Raw genomic sequence first — 15,756 nt, forward strand, 5'->3', positions numbered from 1 at the left:
TTCCAATATTTCATAAATTTACAACCTGTCCTAACCTGAAAATCAAATAATATACTTCAATTTATTATATTAAAACCTCAGCTGAAAACCCAACTACTAAAAGATATTGATTCGTGGCACCGGCTACTTAACCATCTCGACAAATGCCAGTTAAATCAAGTAGCTAGCTGCAGCGCCCCGAAACCAATCTCTTACTCTAGATCGGTCTTCCACACTTGGAACGCTCCTCAACGTCATAATTTCTACCTAATAGATGCATTCTAATATGGATTCATTCTTAAAGACAATAAAGAAATAATAATTTATTACAACACGCGCTTAGACGAAATAACTTTGGAATTTAAAATAAATAGGGAAAGGAACCATTATATTACTCAAAGTGTGCTTCATTCACGTTAAATTGTTCTTAACTTGCCCGTACGCCTTTTCTTGTCTTATGGGAGCACCTGTTCATCCCTGTGAAGATACTCCAACGCTCAATGTTAGATATGTAGTCAATATATAATAATCAACTTGAAATGAAATTGAAAACAAAAGACAAGGCTAACACATACCTTTAGGTGCTTAATACCACTTACCGTTTCCTTATTAAATCCTCGTGAGTGCATCGTTTAATATAATCTCAAGAAAAATGTTAGCATTCAATATAATTCGATATATCCATGCATAACACGTACAATTACATATTTCTCATGCTCAACTTCAACAGTGATAAAAGAATATTAATCGTTCGGTTTCCTTTCTCAAAGGGGTAGGGGTTTTCCTATGGAAGCGGCTGAGCCGGGTGGCTACCTACGTACCCTTTTAAAGGATCAAGCCAATCGTAGTTCTCCTATTCGGGTAAGGATCTATGGGATGGATTAAGCCATTTCCGATGAGGAAGGTGGTATAGGTTCCTCACTCTTGTTCTAACCATGTAACGTCCCTTCACCGATTCTCAACCTGGAATCGATATTCTACATGCACGTCACTTCACTTCTAACCTTTTAAGATTTCCCTGAGTACTCAATCAAAGAAACAACTCTCAATACCAATAAAAGAATATTAACTTATTTTTATTTGAACTAGCCAAAATATAATTTTGCGAGAAAATAAACAATAAATTACGCGTGGCTTAGCGTTGTCCCTAGCAAATGGCATATGAGTGACTTGGATGCAGGCCAAATGGTGGCATGTAGCTACCTAGCTAGCATGTACTTAAATACTAGGTTCGGTTAACACATATGAACTATTTTTCCAGCCTACCAACTCCTTCGTAAAATTTATTTCAGTAACAATAATCAATAATCTCCTAAGTACCCACCAAAACAAAACCTGTTGTATAATATGAACCCATGAGCAATACCCAAACAAATCTACAGAAGCAATTAGAAAAGGATGAGAAAATCATAATCAATGCATAATCAACATGATATTTGAAAGTGGAGAGAAAACATACAAAACAATAGCTATCCAGTGAATCATTGATGGATGCTTCTCGCTGATCCAACCCCCTTGTATATACCTTGCTCATGTGCTCCGCAAGCCCAGCAACAACTAAGTAAGACTGAGAAGCACAATAATTGGTACGGCCAGCCACTAGCAAAAAAAATACACGCCAACTTCTTAGATGATTTTCACTCAGCAATTTCAAGCAAAATTGTTGAGATGAGTTAGATAGTGAGAGTGGGGGTTTTCAATTTTTTTTCTAATTTGTGCCCTATGTATCGCGAGTTTATTGGAGAAGGAGTGAGTCCTGTTTTTCTCCCTTGGATAAGCACTAAGTATTCCATTTTTTATGGGTTATTTTGTACTGGGCTTTTTTTTTTCTAACCCCCAACTCATCCTAAAGTCAAAGGAGGAGGTGTCCTCCCCAAATTAATGTCTATCCTATTTTTCAAGAAGGTTAATTGCCTGAATCGGCCATGATAAATCCATATTGTTCTCCAACCGGCCATGCCTTTCAATTTTGATCAATTTAACGGGTTTTTGACACTTTTGTCCTTTCGTACAACATTCTCTCTCCTCCTGCCACACTCTCTCTCCTCTTGCACTTCTGATGTTGACATGCACAATGATAATTATCCGTTAGATTCTCTTAGCGATACGTACTAGCGATTAATAACCGTTGGATTTTAACCCAGCAAAAATGAAAATGGACATTAGCTATTGTGGGAATCAGGAACCAGCAACTTATGGACCTACTATTAGCAATTTTTGGGTTGTTTTTGTTGTACGGACATGAAACAATGTTGACCTCGATTTTTGTGCTAAACTATAAAAGTGTTTACAAACCTCCAAAGCTTCCAGTTTTTTTTACTTCATCTTCTTGGTTATCCTCTCCTTCAAGATTTTGGTAAGGTTTTTCATGGAGGACAAGAACACAAATCTTTATAATGGATTTTTCTAAGGTTCATCTTCTTGATTATCCTCTTCCTCTATGGTTCTCATTGTTTATTGATATGTTTTGAACTTTGGTTTGTTGTCTTCAGTGTTGGTTTGTTTCTAGGTCGTCTTGGGTTTGTTTTTACATATTAGTGTATAGAGTTTTTTAAGGTTTCTATAGTTATGTTTACTATTTCCATGTTGATTTTGTTCTTGTTGCATGGAGTGAAGAAGTATGTAACAGGTGAGGTGAAATTGAGAGTGTTTGATGTGTATCCCTTTCCATAGAAGGATTCATGTGTCTTGTAGAAGGTTTGTCCAAGCGCATGAAATTAAGTTTTTGTATGATGTACTTGATGAACAATTCCCTTTCTAAATCGATGAAAAAATTGACTACTTAAATATGATTCAAAAGCAGAATAAGACAACTGTGTAGTCATTGTGGTGAGCTTGGATTGCCTTTTCAGTCACGGTTCCGCCAGGTTTTAGCAATGAAGACTGTGTAGATGCCACCATAAGTGACACTTACATGTACCGTCAGCAACTTGGGTTTCTTTGGAAATCCCACTTCCACTTCACAGATCACCTTATGGAGTTTTGGAAGTATGTTTCACTGTATAGGTTTGGGCATGAATCGATGTAATGGTATTTTATGGTTTGTGAAATGGCCGGTTCATTGTGCTTGAGTGTCAGCACAGTAACTATTAATATTGTTCATATATATATGTTTTGTTTGTGATTATATCAGGGGTACCCTTATAACACTGTTGTTGTTTAATTATAACGAGATAATGAGAAAGAAATCTATATGAAAACTCAATAAGAAAATATGTATTTAGCATTCACAAAACTGGGCTGGACATGCTATTCTAAACGGAGGTAACCGACAGCGTATTATGTATGATACATCAGCAACTTAAGCCCTAAACAAGAACACAATTAAGACTATCAGGTTTACTTTAATATACACATATAACTTTTGTACAAAATAGTATAATCCAATAACAAGTTAAACAAAAGTTAACTTTGATAAGTTTATTCAATGGTCCCTTTATTCAATATCAAGTAAAGCACAAGTGTAGCATTTAATAACACATACTGAAGTTGCGAAGTAGTAACTAGCATCTCAGTGCCATATTTCACCATTGTTGCCACCCAACTCAGTTACAAGCTTGTCCGTTATTCAATATTTAAAAAGTTTTCTTATACAAATAGCCAAAATGTTTGGAAGTCCCAACCTTTGTAAAATGACCAGACGCAGAAGTTGCTGATGGTTAGTACATAAGAATATGTCTGTACTTAGATTAATTGGTGAGATGAAGAATCTAGTTTGGGCAAGAAAAATCTTTGACACGTGTTAGGAACAATACGATAGCATTAATTATTCGCCGAACAGTTGAAGAAATGATGATTTTTTAACCTTTAACTGGCACGTGTCAGTAGTAATATGTGTGAGCTATAACGACTATTCAGTGTTCATTTTCGGACAAAAAAAAAACCGCCCAAATTGAATGCCTTGAATCTCTAATTTGAAGACCATTTCCAATCTTTCAAAAATGAGAAAGCTTAATTTGACTGTTCGTATGCCACTCGATAAAATGCATAAATTGTTCAAGACATTCACTACTCCCGAGGGAAGATTTTGAGAAGTTTTGCTTTGGGAAGTTTTTGAGCATTAATGAGAGAATGCACACCACTACTACGCTAGTGTATGCTATTTTGGGATACCAAGTAGGTTAACTTTGCTACCGAATCGGTAAGAAGGATTTGGTGTTTTAAAAAAGTGATGTTACTCTTATACTAGGTCTTAGTGTGAAGCCGGTTTCTAATTCATTCTACACGACAGACGTCAAGATCCCATCCCAATTTCGTGCAAGGTTTTTTAAAGGAACCACTGTTTTTGAAACAAAAATATTGGAAGCTAGAAACTTGGCAAAATCAAGTGTTGGTGAAGAAAATCAGAATGATGTGTTTAGGCTGAATAGGTTGTATATACTGTTGCAGGTTGTGCTTCCAGGATATGCTAGGACAGTTGATGGGAGGTATATTGATCTGGCCGAGAATTTAAATGCATTTGACAGCTTTCCTTGGGGCACACCTCTGTTTGAAATGTTGGAAGAGTCTTTGGAAGACATGTCTAACCTAGTGAGTGTTGGAAAGGATGCTTTCGCAGTTTATGGTTGTTTAATTTGTTTTGTTATTTGGGTATATCTTCACATCCCATCTCTTGGGGCTCGGAGACAAGTTGATGGTAGGTTCCCCAGAATACTAGATTGGGTAGACTTACCTTCAAGAAACATACATCTACATACTTATAAGAAAAAGCTTCAGCCTCTTAAGAAGGCGGTAGTGTTGGAAAGTCTAGATCTGTCTGAAGGAGAACTGAATGAAGAAGTGCTAAAGGATGCTTTGGCACAATATCCCATGCAAAATGGTGCAACAGTTTCAGGGAAATACAATAATGAGGAACTTTTTCAAAGACAAGCAAAAGTAATTAAAGGCCTTGTAAGTAACTTGTTTTCTTTACTATGTTCAACAAAGTTGTAATATGATATGGGTACCCTATGTCTTGAATTGGAATTGAAAATGTTCTTAGGACCCATGTTGTCATATGAAACACTAATAATATGTTGTTATTGAACTGCATGTTGCAGCATTGTTTCATATATGAGGCAATAATATGTTACGATACCATGATTGAGCTATTGTGAAACAATATATGTCAGCAACAATGTATCTGTTGTGGTTTACAAATAGTGAAGTTTGATCTTGCATGTTCTATCCCAGAATGATAATAGAGTACCCATGATACAAATAGTGAAGTGGGATCTTGCATGTTGTATCCTAGAATGATAATAGGGCACCCATGATACAAATAGTATAGTGGGATCTTGCATATTGTATCCCAGAATGATAATAGGGCACCCATGATACAAATAGTGTAATGGGATCTTGCATGTTAACATTTGAAGTACTCATATAATCTTATAAGGGACCTATCTTATAATGTTTATAGAAGTTGTAATATGATATGGGTACCCTATTAAATAGTCTTGAATTGGAATTGTAAATGTTGTTAGGACCCATGTTATTATATGAAGCACTGATAAGGTGCTGTTATTCAACTGCATGTTTGGGATATTGTTAAACAATATATGTCAACAACAATGTATCAGTTGTGGTTTACAAATAGTGAAGTGGGATCTTAGTTATATTCTTTGTTATGTGCTCTGATTAATCTAAAACAGGTCAATAAGGAGGTTAGGGATATACTCCAGAGTGAAATAAGGACTGGCATGGAAACAATAATTCAAGAGATTGCTCATGGTGGGTTGAAAGGTGGTATGGAAAGTTCAGAGGTTAAGGTTGTGAAAGGGCCTAGAACAAGGGGTATAACAAGGAGTAGAACAAGGAGCAGAAGTTTAGAGGTTGAGGTTATGAAAGGAGCTACAACTAGAAGCCCAAGCCCAAAGAAACCAAGCAATGTAGGTGCTGATGCTAAACTGAAAACACCAACAAGGTAAGAAGTCTTCCCAGAAGAAGGTTCACTCAGAACCTAAGAAAGGGAGTTCATCTGCTTCTAAGAAAATTACCTTTGAGGTTTCTCCTAGTTCCTCATATAAAAGAAAAAGAGCATTGACAAGGATTAAAGCCTTGAAGTTGTGGGAGATACTTCAATACCTGCTCAATATGAAAGAAAGAAAAGGAAAGTGGTAAAAAATTATGGTACTCGAGTTTAGCCATCTAGGGCAAGCAAAAACAAGGCTATAAAGGCTAGTGAGAGGCAAAACTTGAAGAAAAAAATATCAAATCAGTGAGAGAACAAGGGAAAGGGAGCTGAAGCTTAAGGAAGCTGAGACACCCAAACAAAGAAGGAAGTTGATCCAGGCTGAGTCAGATGAAGATGAAGATGTTGCACAACAACAAAGAGGGCAAAATGATTTGGAGTCAATTGCTGCAAGTGCTTTGCAAGAGATTAGTGAGGTCATACCTAAGGGGACATACCAAGAACATAGTGTGGAGCTGGAGGAGGACCTGGTGGGGGTACAAACTGCTATGATAAATCTTCAATGCTTGATCATGTTCCCTTTTACTCTCTTTTGTCTTCTTCTTTAGTCAATCCTCCTGGGGATCTTGATGGGGAAGTATATCCTTTGGCTTCTGTTTTAGTCCTTCCTCCTAGTGATCTTAATGGGGAAGCAGTCCTGAATAGAGAAATGGAAAAATTCAGTTTTGTTTCTCTATTGGCTGGAAGTGCAGAGCTCCCTGACATAACTGGATTGCCAGCCCTATCACCATCAGAAGGAGCAAGCACTGAACATGTTGTGGCAGCTGTAGATGATGATCAGAACACTGTGGGTTAGCATGATGCTGGTGATGTGGAGGAACCTGATGTGGTACTCATTCACACTCAGATGGAGAAGGAAATGGATAAGAAAACTGAAGAGAGTGGTCATAGAAGAAGGAGGAGGGAGAAAAAACTAGGAAAAGAAAGTACTAGTTTATGGGAAGAGAAGATGGGAAAGGACTGTGACTCATTAATCAAGGTTGCTCTGTCATCAACCTTTTACAAAAAAACAACTACCACAGGTGAGGTAAATGTTGTCAATTATTACTGGAAAAAGTTCAGTAGGAAGAAGGATCAACAGAGCTCTCCAGATATGAGAGTTTTTGGGTATGATCAAGTTATTTCAGTGCATAATTTTCATTCGTTACATTGAAGACAATGGGTGGATGGTGAGGTAATGAATCTACCATTAGTAATTTGCTCTAAAACTATCAGCAACTTGGTATTAATGTGCAAAGTAAACTACTACAGAAAGTTAATTGTTACTAATTCCTATTTGATTATTTTCTAGGTTGTCAGCTTATATGTTCTTTACAGTGCTATAAGCAGCACTGTAAAGAACATGTCATTCCGGAAGATGAAGTGTATACTGTTGTGGAGGATGTTTACATTGCTGTGAGTTCTCTATACTTTAATACTAAGTTTCTGTTGAAGCTTACTCACTATTCTTACTTAAGTTTGATAAGCTTAATCATCACTTTGTGGATGTAGAAATTCATGATAAGAGAGTATGGGATATTCAAGAATAAGCTACAAGACCCAAGTTTTCGAGCTACAATCCCAGAGGAGAGAGTGGTTAATGGTTTGTACCAGACAGATGAAATTGTGAAAGAGTATTTGGACCCCTTTGAAGGAAGGATTAGAAATCAACCGCACCCAGTACATGGTAAGGGAGTAATTTACCTCTTCAAGTTCATGGTAGTCACTAGATTGTTGATGTCTTTAACTTTAAAGAGATGAGAGTGTGCACCTATGATTCTCTTGGTGGAAACCAAATTTCTGATGAACAACTAGCTTTGGAGAGAATGATTCCTTATGTGCTCAGGTGTGTTGATCCAAGCTCTATTGTTGATTTGAACACATCATGGGATCGTGAATTTGTTAGTGTCACACAACAACCAAATTCCAACAGTTGTGGGTTATATTGCCTTGCCTTTATTGATAGTCTTCTTAAAGGTGTTCTTAAGAGGGTAAACCATACTGACATGCAACCATTTAGAATGCGGCTGAGGATTGGAATGGACATTATATCCTGTGGATTAAATCCAGATGAAGTGTCTAAGAAGAGAAAAGAATTTGAAGAGAGGTTGACAGAAGGAAGTCTGCAAGCAGAGAACCAAGTGTCCAAGGATGTAGTAGCTACTGGGACAGAGGCATTGAAGCAAGTTGACATTGGCATAGAGGTACAGAGTGAAGCAGATTCAGCTGGAATTGACAAAGAGCCCAAGGATGCTGAAGCAGCTGCTGAGAACCAAGTGGACATTGACCAATGCCAATAGACTCAAGTGATAAAGGATGTTGAAGCTGGGAGTGACCAAGTGAACAAGGATGTTGAACCTGCTACTGAGAACCAAGTGGAGACGGAGCAATGCCAACAAAGGGAAGCAGATGCAGCTACAAGTGACCAAGTGAAGGAGGATGTTGAACCTACTACTGAGTTGGTCCAAGTGGAGACTAAGCAATGCCAACAGAGTGAAGCAGATGTAGTAGGAAGTGACCAAGTGAAGGAAGATGTTGAACTTGCTAATGAGTTGGTCCAAGTGAAGGCTAAACAATGCCAATAGAGTGAAGAAGATGCAGCTGGAAGTGACCAAGTGAAGGAGGATGCTAAAGCTGCTACTGAGGACCAACTCCATATTGACCCAGATGAAGAGACTCATGATGATACAGTTGGAAGCCAAGTACAGCTGAAGGATGCATAAAACAACAAATGTAAGGATGCTGAAGATGGGTCTGTTGACTAGCATGAGAACATAGCTGAAGACAAGAACTAGGGGACATCGAAATGCTCTCATTTTTAGATGTTTGTTATTATTTTGGAACTTATGTGTCTAATTTTGCAGTACTCCATTTTGACAAACATAATATTTTGAAGTCAGTGGTTTGTTTAGATAATGTCTCTAATTTTCAAGTTACAATCCTAAGTGTTTCAATTGTAGCATTAATTTTATAGTATTTTTTATAGTATTTGTTTTGTTTTTTTTTTTTGCTACCTTACATATTGATAACTTCAATAGACAAAACACCTGCAAGTATAAACAACAAAATACCATTACATTGATTCCCAAATAACTTACATAGTCATTGAAAGGCCAAAGAAAATCTAAATAACATTACAAGCGTAGTTGCTGATAGTACTTATATTCGTCGCTGATGGTTGACTCAAATGATGTCTTCGTTGGTAAAATCAGCCGGAACCCCAACTAAAAAGTCAATCCAAGCAGCATCATCTGTCGCATAGGGCAGGTTGCTCTGTTGTGTCCAAGGGCACCACAACGGCTGCACCTTCTCCTTTACACTGGCACACCCTCCCATTTAGAACGTTTCCTCTTCTTTTTGGGCCTGCCAGGCATTACCTCATCTGTGGGAGGACGAACCATGATGTTGTAACTTCCCCAATGCCACTGTTCTTTACTCTTCATCGGTGTCCAATTCTCTTGATAGGTATCCATCATCGTTTTCTTTGAGTAGCATGGCAGGCAGAAGTCATATACACAGAACCGACCATCGTCAATGGCATTTATTGCATGGCTGCAAGGAATACCAACTTGTTGAAAAAAACCACATGTACAATATTTTTTTAGTAGGTCAACTGCATCCGTGCCCCTACGCTAGTAACCGAGTATACGTACTCACTAGCCCTTATTGTAGTGAACGGCCGACTAACATAACGAGAGGAAATGATTACATCCTCAGTTGATTTCGTTAGCTTTGTATTCAGCTTTGAAGCTATGACCCGATAGTCATAAAAGTGCCTCATAATGTTCATTTGAAAACCATTTAGCAGATATGTAATTGGCATAGCTCGCTCAGGCATAATCATCTTATTCCAACTCTCGATATGATTTGTATAACAAATTCCATACCTTCTCATTTCAGCATAGGTAAATGACCACTGTTCCTTCGGAATCTTTATTATTTTTTTTGTAACCTTTACTATCACTACACCAAATGCGACACATGATTCTCACAAAGTCAGCTTTATCATAAGTTTCTGCTGCGGCCTTAACTCTACCTTTGGTGTCTTCTTTGCTAACATTGTTGGAGATATGTTGTGCACAAAAGCAATGGTACGCATTTGGAAGGATATTTGGCACTGCCTGGAGAATGCTTGTATGCCTATCTGATAATAGAACAAACTTATCTGTATGACCAACTATAATATCTCTTAGTTTTTTAAGAAACCAATCCCAATGTTCATTATTCACTTTTGGTACTACACCAACTGCAATTGGAAAGCAATGACTATCTCCATCAACAGAAAGAGCAGTTAGGATAACAGACTTGTATCTACCCTTTATGAAAGTTCCATCAATCATAATCAACGGACGAAGGCACCTTCTGTAGGCACAAACAGTTACGACATAGCTCAGAAACAAACGCTCAAACCTGTGTTCGCTTGTTGTTATTATATCAGTGTGGCAATTTGGATCAATTTTCTTCAGTTCTTTAAAATAAACTGGCAGCATCTGGTATGATTGACTGAAACTGCCCTTTATCTATATCGAAACAAAATACACTAGCTCAGGTTACATATGCCTACCAGTTACATACCATGACAGATACAAGTTAATCGAAAAGATGATACATTTTCTTCATAGCATACTATAGAGAATAATTCGGTGTACAACTAGATGTTCTTCATAGTATACCCTAAAAAAAGAATTGTACTAAGACTTTACATATTGCTACTAGTTATCCTCATAGTTGTTGAAAGTTACAATAGTACTCTGACCTTTTCTAATGCAATTTCTTTGGCCCTCCATGCAACTTTATATGTCACATCAGTCAGTTATGATTGTTTCACCTCCAACTGAAGGTTCTTTGTAGTCAGTTCTTCATTGTCCTTAAGCTTGGATATAACAATTTCTGAAACCCACTTTGCGTCTGCTTGTGAATTTTTTGAAACAGCCTTATCTTGTGCACAAGTGTGTGCATCTCTAAAAGTTATAACCACCCACATATCAGACCTAGTTGCAGGTTTTGCATACAAATGAAATGGACAGTTAGTTGTCTTACACTTGATTACCAACTTTTGGGAGGTAGTATTACAACGACGTAAATCAAACATATGTGCAATTGCATAAGATTTCATGTCTTTCACAAGATCATCTCGAGTGGCATAGTGTTGACCTACTTTAGGGGGTACAAACTTCAACCCCTCATTACAAGGATTTACAACCTCACTTTGGTTCGTAGTGGTTTTTGGACTATGAGAACCACACAAAGGATCATATCCTTGACGTAGGTCTTCAGAATTCAGATCTTTAGCACCAATAACCCTAGCATCAACCATTCCCTCCAATTCAAAATCAATCTCACCTTCCTCATCGCCATCATTCACAACTGTCATAGGTGTGTCCCCCCACAAATACTCTTGACTTCAATTCGGAGTCGACCATATATCTCCATCATCACGATCGTATTCTTCAACTTGATCATCTTCATCATCATCAACTACCACAACTTCACCCGTAACAGCATCTTCATATTCATTTTGAAATTCAACATCCTCATTACTTCGAGAACTGCCGATTATGTTTTCTTGAGGAATGTCAGCTGTATCAACTAAATCATTTAGTATTTGAACTTCATCTTCATATTTATTTTGAAATTCAACCTCCTCATTACTTCGAGGACTGGAAAATATGTATTCTTCAGGAATGTCAGCTGTATCTCCATATAGATTTTGAGAATCAAACTCTTCATAGTCTGGTTGATCAGCATCTTCAATACCAGTGGGATCATCCTCTGCATTATAATAGGTAAGCCATTAGTGCACGGACTATCAGTGACTCAAACTATAATTATCCCCTTTAATGTTTATACTGCTCACCTTCAATGACAATTGCAAGAGGTATCCTTTCTTCTATTGATTTGCAACTACCAACTGCACTTGAGCTTCCCTTTGGGAACAAATCTAAAACGGTTACTAAATGTGAGTAATTGAACATACATTTATGCGTAACTAACATATTTACAAGTGTACTACTTGTTCCCTATCCCTCACCTGCCATGACCTTTTCGAACGTCTCCAAGCTGTGTGGGACATTTTCAACGACATTTACATTTTCCACATCTTGCAATTGACGAGTTGCATTTGAAGGTTGTTCTAGCAGACTTTCTGGGGAACACAACGTTTATAACCGTCAGCAACCAAACCATTTACTAGAACTAAGAATAACTAAAATAAAATTAGTGATTTACCTATTGGTTCGTCCACAAGTTTAAATTGATTGAAAGAATATTTCTGTCGAGCTAGCACTTTTTCTTTCAAAAAAGATTGTTTCCTTAGAGAATCAGTTATTGGAATTTCTTCATTGAGTTTCTTCTTAATACAATGTTCTCCACCACTTGATCTAGCACAAGCACTCTTTGGCAGATAAGGTTTAAACGGCTCACTACAAACTTGTTTCTTCTTCGTACTAGGAATTCCATAACTTGATCTAGGACTTGCACTTCTAACCATTTCTTGTTTAAATAGCTCACTATTAACTAGTTTATTCTGCACTCTAGGTTGTCCACCAACTTTTCCAGGAGTAACACTATCTTTTTTAAACAGCTCAGTACAAACTTTGTTGTTCTTCACAGTGGGTTGTCCAGGACTTGATCTTCTAATTTGTCCTACTCCCATACCACATGATGTGATGACGATTGCTTCATTGATAACCCAAACTTTCATTGCTTTCGTTGGAGTCTTATTCTGCTTCTTAATCATGTTCAAGTAGTCGGTTTCTTTATCGATTCTACAAGGGGACTTGTTCATCAAATACCTAACTAAAAACCCAATCTTATGCGCGATGACATAGCTTTAACAAGACACATGAATCCTTCAAAGGGAGTATCCACATCAAACACTCTCAATTTCACCTCACCCCTTAAATACTTCATCACACCATGCTTGTCAGATTTCATCTCGCCATCATAATAAATAAACATATCGAATGAACCTGCAAAAATACAAAGTTAGCACAATAAAAAGTATGAGCTTTTAATAAAACAACAGTAAAGTTCTTTTATTTATTGTTCTACATTTATGACATTGTATAACCTTTGTATAAATACCATAACTATGACAACAAAATCAACTTGGAAATGGTAAACAACCATGGAAACCTTATAAAAAAACACTCACACTTCTACGTAAAACTACAAAGAAGCAAACCGAAACATAAACCTACATAGAAACAAACCAACACTAAAGACAACTAAACAAATATCAAAACTGACCATTATCAAGGTTTGAGTTCTTTTCATCCATCACAATCTTTAGAAAAATCGAAAAGGAGAAGACAGAGTAGAGGACCAAAAAAGAAGAACCCAAAAAAAAGTGTAGTTTTGGAGCTTTGTAAAAACTTTTTGAGGTTGTCACAAAAAACGAGGTAAATATTGTCTCGTCTATAAATTACAAAAACAATGTAAAAGTTGTTGATAGTAGATCCATAAGTTGCTGGTTCCTGATCCCACAATAGCTAAAGTCCGTTTTCATTTTTGCTGGGTTGAAATCCAACGCTCATTAATCGCTAGTACGTATCGCTAAGAGAATCTAACGGATAATTATCACTGTGCATGTCAACATCAGAAGTACAAGAGGAGAGAGAGTGTGTTGCAGAGGAGAGAGAGTGTGGCAGGAGGAAAGAGAGTGTTGTAAGGAAGGGCAAAAGGGTCAAAAACCCGTTGAAAAAGTCAAAATTAGAAGGCATGGCCGGTTGGAGCACAATGTGCTTTTGTCATGGCCGATTCAGGCAATTACCCTTTTAAGAAATCATGTTCCCTGGACCAGCTCATGGTTCATCTCAACCCATGAGGTGTTTCCACCCTTAACTTCTCACCAAATCGTGCGATTAAACTAAGAATAAGCACAAAATATTATAGCAGGCCCAATATACAATAGGCCCAGTGCAATATAACATGCACACTAAAAAAACATGTCCAGGGTAATATAGCAAGTCTAATAATTTAACCGGCCCAATTTAATAGAATATGCACAGATATTCCTACCCAAGCCCACACAAAAGCCCAATTCAAACAACTATCCACATCCATATCAAAATTCATATCAAACCCCACTAAATATATAAATGTTACACCTCCGCCAATAGGATTCCAATTAATGGTATAAATAATAAATTCACCCTAGGTAGTAACTACACATCAACTAATTGTGCAAACAATTAACAATTTATTCGTGTCAAATACAACTACACCAGTCTACATCAAATTAATTATAACAAGACAAGTCAAACGCGTAATTTCTTACATAAATATTGAAATAGAATGAAAATGACCAGAATACTCGTTACTAAAAATCCGGGTCATTATATATATATATCATCCCGGCTCCTAAAAGGACCTTAAATAAGTATCAAATCTAAAACAACCACAACTTCGCCTACAAAATGATTTAAAACCTAATCTTTTGTGCATATAATCTACTAACCATAAAGAACATCTCTACAAAAATTCAACTCATTTGATATCCTCTAACTTAGATAAAAAATTGTTGTCCACTTTTGAAAAAATATCTAACGGTCCAGAAATGTCTAGTTTTTGGAATCATCTTTCGCCAATGTTAAAAATTGTCAAACAAGTTGAATTTTTGTAAAGATGTTCTCTATGGTTAATTGAATTTTTCGACTCTTACTTTTTAAGATCCTATATTCCTTTACTCACCACTCACATTTGTATGTCTTCCCACTCATGTTTCTAATTCAAGGACTTATAAATAGAGAGTTCTAATAAACACTTCCTAATCTAAAGTGGCAAAGAAAGTGTTGCTTCATAGTTCATATCAGTCCTAATCTTTAAGCTTTTCCATATAGCTGAAGCCATTTTGCATTTTCATATCGCTTAAGTTGTTTTGCATGAAGTTAAAGATGACTTCCAAACTACAACATTTTCTATTATAAATAGGATTCTACAACCATAGTATTTATGTTGATCCAATCCAAATGTATTACCAGTCTATGCTAGTGAGACGATTTGGCCCATAGTGCACACTGCACAGTCCAATAGTCAATAACACTTTTTTGGTTCCCAGACTTTCTCAACAGTTAATAATGAATTAGTTTATAAACAAAAGAAAATATGTTAATAAAGCCCAATGATTGTTCTTGAAAGTTACTGATAAGAGCCCAAAACTGTAGTTTTAAGCCCTTAATAATACTACTTTTAGACCAATTATGCGAGTAATAAATAAGAGTTAATGCATGCTAATTACGTGTTTTTATGTATTTTAGGCATGGAACTTAATTATGTGTAGAAACGTGCCACTTTGGCGATATAAAGGAGTAAAGGGTTGGTTGCTAAGAAGTTCTGTGATAAAGGCCAAGATTCAAGGAGACAAAGTCTTTATAAAGCCCGGTCAAAAGCTGAAAAGTCAACACGGGCAGAAATAGTGCACAAGTCAGCAGAATTTCCGAAGACCATATCTTTGGACTCAAGCCTCGGATTTGGGCCTACCTTACGTTAAAACGACCGGCTCAGAAAGAGATTTCCAATGGTCCAAGCCTTGACCCAATCAGAGGAGCAAAAGTGGACGAAAAGTCTGCTAAAGTCAAAGCCAGTTGAAACGGGCTCTGTGGACTAGAGAAATTGGGCTTTGGGCTCAATTTTCCGGCCCAAAACATGGCTCCTCAGCCCATGCACGAAATTGTGGATCTGGTCTCCTCCTTTACATAAAACAAGACTTAGCTCTTAAGAAATATATAGTTAGAGAATCTAGAATAGAAAATAGCCATTAAAATAGCTTGTAGATCTAGTTTTTGAATTCAATTAGTTAAATTAATTAGTTTCATACATTGTTTTAGATTAATTCTTTGAAT

At 36.9% G+C, this 15,756-nt stretch overlaps 1 long non-coding RNA gene across 1 annotated transcript; it reads right to left on the reverse strand.

Annotated features, from left to right (window-relative positions):
• Nucleotides 1–11,547: 11,547 nt before the first annotated feature.
• Nucleotides 11,548–12,042, reverse strand: LOC147488782 (uncharacterized). The gene is made up of 3 exons (XR_015200766.1): nucleotides 11,943–12,042; nucleotides 11,769–11,852; nucleotides 11,548–11,683 (listed from the first exon to the last, which is right to left on the reverse strand). It is a non-coding gene; the product is annotated as an uncharacterized LOC147488782 (long non-coding RNA).
• Nucleotides 12,043–15,756: the final 3,714 nt, after the last annotated feature.

This window comes from Coptis chinensis, chromosome 7, assembly GCF_015680905.1.
Source record: "Coptis chinensis isolate HL-2020 chromosome 7, ASM1568090v1, whole genome shotgun sequence".
NCBI classification, from domain to species: domain Eukaryota; kingdom Viridiplantae; phylum Streptophyta; class Magnoliopsida; order Ranunculales; family Ranunculaceae; genus Coptis; species Coptis chinensis.